We start from the raw sequence: 7,604 nt of genomic DNA, 5'->3' as shown, positions 1-7,604 counted from the left end.
TGTGCCGTTCTGAATTTGGTGTTGGGGTCCGCATTTTTTCGAAGAAGAAGGGGGAACGATAACGGTTAATTCACATGATAGAGACGGTCTTCCAACACGAGTTAAACACATTTGTTGCGGACCACGAAGAGGGTGACAACTGGTTCCAACAAGACGGAACTACAGCTCATACTTTTCGGTATTCCCTAAAAAATTTTACAGAGTTGTTTCATAGACGTCATCTCTGCACGAGGGCCCGAGCGAGGTGGCGCAGTGTTTAGCACACTGGACTGGCATTCGGAGGACGACGGTTCAAACCCGAGTCCGGCCACCCAGACTGAGGTTTTCCGTGATTTTCCTAAATCGCTACAGGAAAATGACGGGATGGCTCCATCGAAACGGCACGGCCGGTTTCCTTCCCCATCCTTGATACCAACCGAGCTTTCGCTCCGCCTCCAATGACCACGATGTCGAAGGGACGTTAAGCCCGATCTTCCTTCCTTCCCTCTTCTCGAGGAGACTCCACCTGTCCCTGAAAGTCACCACATTTATCACACTGTAATTTTTTTCCTTGGGAACACCAAAAGGCTCAAATGTATAAACGTCTTTTCTCAGTCCTGCAAGGACTTCAGGAGGCAATCGCTCAGAAGGTGGCTGCTTCTCCATCGGAAATAGCACGAAGATCATAGGTATCGTCAATGTGTCAAGAATGGAGGGTGCTATTTACTGGATATAATTTTGAGAACCACCTAATGCAAAAAGGCACAGTATTTGTTCTGTATTAATAAAAGTATACTCTCTGCATCTTTGTTTGTAATTAGTTTTTTGAATTACTGGAGGTCTTTTTGCCACATTCTTTCTTAATACGGACCGCATTCTGAGCATAATGAGACAAATAATTCACAGAACTGTGATTTCGAGAAACGCTAACATACTCCAACAATGTGCGAGAAAACACCATACAGACACATTTCTCTCTCACACCACGTCAGGAAAAGTCACATTAAAGATCGCCATGCTGGCACTCGATGGTCCTCAAGATATCGCCGCAGTCTGTGTGTGTATATTTGTATTCCTGAAGAAAAAAAAATAAACCAGACCCAAGGTTTCTCTATGCTAAAGCGAACAATACGGTTGTCTTCTTGAATGCTAGTCGGATGGAGCTTCTCGAGATCCTATCTGGTGTCTATTATAGACCTCCTGAACGTTCCATCCGATATTCACATTGTGGTGTCCTGACAACGCGGGCAGCAATATCGTGGAACGGTAAACTATTGTCTCGATAGAACAGGATCTTGGCGGTATGGAATTCCACACATTTATTCTTCTTAGACGCGACATAACACCACCTTTACATAAGCAACAGAATGCGATTACTGAACTGAAAGCCTACTGTGCCTTATACAGAGTGCAGACGTCATTACTGTTTCCTATTCCTTTTGGTTGCACGAAAGTGATAATGAATGGCATACCACCTTGAAAATTTTACAAACCCTTTCTTTATATACCGGAATTTTAGTGGACGTCAGTGTATTTATATTGACTGTCAGCTGCCTGAGTAATCTTTGACCATATATTTACGGTCCAACAATTAACAGTATTCACAGGTATAATTGGTTTCAGTTAGTAACAACAAGCAAATGTCTTGACTGCTTAAGTAGCACATATACGATTAACTAACACATTCTGAAGATGCGTAGCACAAAAAGGCGAAGGTTCCATATACACTGGAGTGCAAAACGTAGCCGGCCGGAGTGGCCGTGCGGTTCTAGGCGCTACAGTCTAGAACCGCGTGACCGCTTCGGTCACAGGTTCGAATTCTGCCTCGGGCATGGATGTGTGTGATGTCCTTAGGTTAGTTAGGTTCAAGTAGTTCTAAGTTCTAGGGGACTGATGACCACAGCAGTTAAGTCCCATAGTGCTCAGAGCCCTCTGAACCAATTTTTTGCAAAACGTAGGGAAGAAAGTAACATTCGCGGGATGAGTTAATGCCAAGTAACACAGCTTGATGAAAGTTCGACTATACTTAAAAAGAAGTGCTAGAGCATGAGTACATAAGGTAACTGAATGAAATACAAAATGAGACGAACGGAACTGGTACTTTTCTCCAAACTATGAAGTTTAACAAACTAGTCAGGAAGAATCGCTGTGCAAAGCAGTGAGATTTAGAAGTATTAACAATGAAGCGATACACTTGAAGTTTTCTGAGACTATAGATGCAGTGATAATGAATAGCTCAGTAGGCAGTTCACTCGAAGAGCAATCGACATCTCTAGAAACCAAAACAAACGAAATTAGAAAGAAGAAGGTAGGTACAAGAAGGTACCTGCGAAGAAACCATGGGCCCCAAAGAAATGCTTCAGCTGATCGACGAAAGAAAAGTACAAAAAATGGCAGAAAAATTCAGGAATAGAGAAATTCAAGTCACTTAGGAATCTGTAGTGCAGGGAAGATAAAAGGAAATAGCTGCGTGGAAAATCATGGAAAAAGAAACGACTGTCGGAAGCAATGACTCAGCAAACAGAGAAGTCAAAGTAGCCTCCGTGACATTAAAAGTGGAATGGAATTTCCACTCTTAAAGGTGGGAAGACTACTCAGAAAAGTAGCAATTGCAACCTACGTCCAGAATTATTTGCTGGATGTATCCTAATCTCTGACTCCCTGCACAGGTTTTACCCCAGAGAGCTACTTCTAGTGCCACTCCCGCTTGTGTCATGCCTGTTGTAACCGCTCAATGTCATTCAATACAATCACAACGACACCCCTCGATCGACATTAACACTCGTGGTGTCACTCGCCTTCATACATGGCAGTGGACGTTTTAAAATTCCTGACACTAGCTCAATGGTCGTCAATTGATTTAAATGTATTTCCCGGCTGACTCTTAATTCAATTACTGGGACGGGGGTGAGGAGAAAGAACACATTCTGGTGGTACCAGCATTATGCGTATTTAGATGTTCGATTAATCTGAATGGTTTGCAATGTTCCAGCGATTCCATTCGAACTCTATGCTGATGTACCGACAAGGACCAATTTCGCAGATAAACATGCAAGTACGTAATGGATGTTCAGTTTCTCAATATAGTTCGTCGCACTCACACTTTATACATCCGCTGTAAGAACAATTTCATGCATTTACATTTTTGATGTCCCACAATATTGGTTGGCTAAATATTATGACGATACGTTGCATAGAACTTCCACAGATATTGTTTATCATGTAGTCAAGACTACGTAATGAAGCCAAAATCGTGGATAAAATTTATATGTAGTTCGTTTATTAACACTTTTCTTTTCTAGTATTTTAGGTCCCCGTTAATTAATATCTGGTAGCTAATAAGCGAACTACTTTTTATGCTGGCGCGTTGTTTGTATCAGTTACCCCCGCAACCTTCCAAGGATAAGATTCTATTAATGTTCCGCGCACTCACGTTTCACCATTTTATAAAATGCAGAATTACGTAAACTATAGCTTTCCGTTGCGCAAAACTTTCGTGGGTTCCACAACCATAATAGTTTCCGAAGAGTATTTTTCCCAGCTAACACAAAGTTCGAATTATGTTGTCGGATTCATTTTCACTTCACCCGACAATAAACGTCTCTGATCACTTCGTCACGCGTAATGTGTTTTAAACGTGCTTGAAGAGTCTTTAAATAATATCCTTAACGAATTTCGCAGTCGCGTACCACTTTTTCATCGACTAGCCCGATCGCGATAACTGAAGGTAGAGAGCTCAATAATGTGTTACATGTTTTTTTATATGTATTAAAAAACAAACGCGTCACTACATCTTTCTGTCCCGCTTGGTCTTTGCTACTTTGCTTTTTATTACTTTTCATTACATTGCTTCTTAGTAATACTGTGCAATTATTAAAGTTTCGTATTACTTTTCCCTTTTTAATTCTTCCCCGATTTTAATTAATATGATGCTAATTGACACGCCTGCCCGCAAAGTACCGTTATAATGTTACTCGCTGCTGTCATAACAAATATCCTATTATCCTGACCCTTTTTTTGTCGTTGTTTTCCATATATTCCTTTCCTCGCCGCTTTTGTGGAGAACTTCCTCATTCTCTATCTTATGAGTCCACTTGATTTTCAACATTCTTCTGTAGCACCGTGTCTCAAATTCCTCGATTCTCTTCTGTTCCGGTTTTCCCAAGGTCCTTGTAACGCTGCCATACAATGTTGTGCATCAAACGTACATTCAGGCATTTTTTTCTAAAATTAAGGCTTATTTTTTATATTAGTAGACTTTTCTTGGCAAAAAAGCCCTTTTTTTGTCCGAGCTAGTCTAATTTTATGTCCTCCTTGCTCCGTCCATCATGGGTTATTTTCCTGCCTCAGTATCAGAATTCCTTAACTTCATCTACTTCACGATCACCTATTAAGATGTTATGTTCCTCGCTGTGGTCATTTCTGCTACTTCTCATTACTTTCGTCATTCACAATATCTAACAATACTCTGTACTCATTCAACTTTCTATCCCATTCAGTAGATCATGTAATTCCTTTTCACTTTCACTGACGATCGCAATCTAATCAGCGAATACTCTTTTACCTTATATTCTAATCCCACTCTTGAACCTTCATTTCCATCATTCACCAGAATTTATTTCCATCATTGCTTCTTCGATCTATTGACTGAACAGTAGGGGCTAAAGACTACACCCCTATCTTACACACGTTTTATCGTTGCACTTCGTTCTTCGTACTCCACTCTTATTGTTCCCACTTGATCCTTGAAAAAATTGTCTATTAAACGTACATCCCTACAGCTTACCCCCTTTTTCTCAGGATTTAGAACATCTAACATCATTTTACATTGTGGAATGCTTTTTCCAGATCGGAAAACCTTATGAAAGTGTCATGGTTTTTCCTCAGTCTTGCTTCCATTATGAATCGCAATATTACAACTGCCTCTGTGTTGCCTTTACGTTTCATAAAACCAAATTGATCGCCATCCAGCAGATCCTCAATTTTCTTTTCTGTTCTTCTGTATATTACTCTTGTCAGCGACTTCAATGCATGAGCTGTTAAGCTGATTGTACGATAGTTCTCTAACTACTAACTTCTTGACATCTTCGGAGTTATGTGGGTGATGATTTACCCGAAAATCTGATGGTATATCGCCAGTCTCATACATTCACACATCAATGTAAACGATATTTTTGTTGCCACTTCCCAATGATTTTAGAAGTTACGATGGAATGTTATCCATCCTCATTTGATTTTAAGTCTTCCAAAGCTCTTCCAAACTCAGATTCCAATACTGGGTCCCCAAACTCTTCCCTGTAGACTCCTGTTTCTTCTTATACCACTTCAACAGACATGTACTCTCTCTCATAGAGGCCTTGAATGTACAGTTTCCACCTATCCTCTCCCTCTCCTCTGCATTTAACAGCAAAATTGCCATTCTACCCTTACTCTTACTACCCTTCCTTCTAATTTCACTGAAGGTTGATTTCACTTTTCCAAATGGGAGGTTAGTTCTTCCAACAATAATTTCTTTTTCGATTACTTCACATTTTTAGTGCAGTCATTTCACCTTATTTCACTGCACTTCCCATTTCTTTAATTACTGAGAGGTTTGTATTTCTGTGTTCTTGAATTTCCCTGCACTTCTGTACTTTCTTCTTTCGTCTATAAGCTGAAGTTTTTCTTCTGTTACCAAGGGTTTATTCGCAGTTACCTTCTTTATACCTATGTTTTTCTTCCCAACTTCTGTGATTGCCCTTTTTCGAGATGTGCATTGCTAAATAACTTAACAGCCTGCTGCAATACTCTTCCTCATTGTATCTGTAGCTTCAGAGAACTTCAAGCATATCTCTTATTTATTTACTACTTCTGTACCCCACTTGTTTCAGCATTGATTCTTCCTGATTAGTCTCAAACTTCAGCCTACTCTTCATCATTACTAAATTGTGATGTAAGTGTATATACAGGGTGATTCACGAAGACATGCAAATATTTTTATGATACAAACATAGTTATGGAGATATGGTTAATAAAAGATTTTGCCTCAAATTTAGCAACTTCGCTAATATGAAGCCATCGCAAAATTGTACGAGGTTAAAGTAAAGCACGAGTTCCATTTATTTTGTTATTATTGGTATGGTAAATCTAATAAAACATGTCCCAGACGAGTATCTGCAGTGGTTTTCCGGAACATCCAGAGAAATAAAGAAGTAATTTCGTAAAATTTTCAATTTATTAACTTCTTGGCATTTTTTTTTTTTTAATTCCTGACAATTTCACAAAACTTTCAAAAGAAGTTGTGGAGAATTTAATTTTGGAAAAATGATTGTAATTACGTTAACTGAAACTTTATGAATGTGTCCGATGATATGCTTTCATTAATACCATGAATTCACGTTAAAATGGAAAAAACAAAGCTCAGAGTTAGGAAGTTGTATAGGGTATATAATGTTATTTCACTGAACAATACAGAAAACTAACTCGTTTCGAGGTTAGGAAACGACTTAAGCAACTCACCAACTGTTGCCAACAATGACATAAACGTTTCTACATTCTTAATGGAAAGTAATGATCCTTGTTTTTCCGGATGTTCTGGAAAACTACTGCAGATGCACGTCTGGGACATGTTTTATAAGATTCTCCAGATAAATAACAACAATAAAAATGGAAATTGTGCTTTACTTTGACCTCGTACAGTTTCGCGATGGCTTCATATTAGCGAAATTGCAAAATTCCGGGCAAAATCTTTTATTAGCGGTGACTCCAGAACCAAACATTTGCAGACCTATGTTCATATGACTTTTTTCTTTAGTTTTACTTCTAGAAAAACATAGTAAATTATTTGCATATCTTCAAGAATCACACCCTGCTCCTGGGTTGTTGTTGTTGTGGTCATCAGTCCAGAGACTGGTTTGATGCAGCTCTCCATGCTACTCTATCCTGTGCAAGCTTCTTCACCTCCCAGTAATTTCTGCAACCTACGTCCTTATGAATCTGCTTAGTGTATTCATCTCTTGGTCTCCCTCTATGATTTTCACCCTCCACACTTCCCTCCAATGCTAAACTTGTGATCCCTGGATGCCTCAGAACATGTCCTACCAACTGGTCCCTACTTCTTGTCAAGTTGTGCCACAAACTCCTCTTCTCCCCAATTCTATTCAATACCTCCTCAACAGTTAAGTGATTTATCCATCTAATCTTCAGCATTCTTCTGTAGGAACACATTTCGAAAGCTTCTATTATCTTCTTGTCCAAAATATTTATCGTCCATGTTCCACTTCCATACATGGCTATACTCCATACAAATACGTTCAGAAACGACTTCCTGACACTTAAATCTATACTTGATGTTAACAAATTTCTCTTCTTCAGAAACGCTTTCCTTGCCATTGCCAGTCTACATTTTATATCCTCTCTACTTCGACCATCATCGGTTATTTTGCTCCCCAAATAGCAAAACTTCTTTACTATTCTAAGTGTCTCATTTCCTAATCTAATTCCCTCAGCATCACCCGACTTAATTCGATTACATTCCATTATCCTGGTTTTGCTTTTGTTGATGTTCATCTTATATCCTCCTTTCAAGACACTGTCCATTCCATTCAACTGCATTTCCAAGTTCTTTGCTGTCTCTGACAGAATTA

This window comes from Schistocerca americana, chromosome 1, assembly GCF_021461395.2.
Source record: "Schistocerca americana isolate TAMUIC-IGC-003095 chromosome 1, iqSchAmer2.1, whole genome shotgun sequence".
NCBI classification, from domain to species: domain Eukaryota; kingdom Metazoa; phylum Arthropoda; class Insecta; order Orthoptera; family Acrididae; genus Schistocerca; species Schistocerca americana.
The sequence above is the reverse complement of the archived record's forward strand: the minus strand, read 5'-3'. Positions refer to the sequence as shown.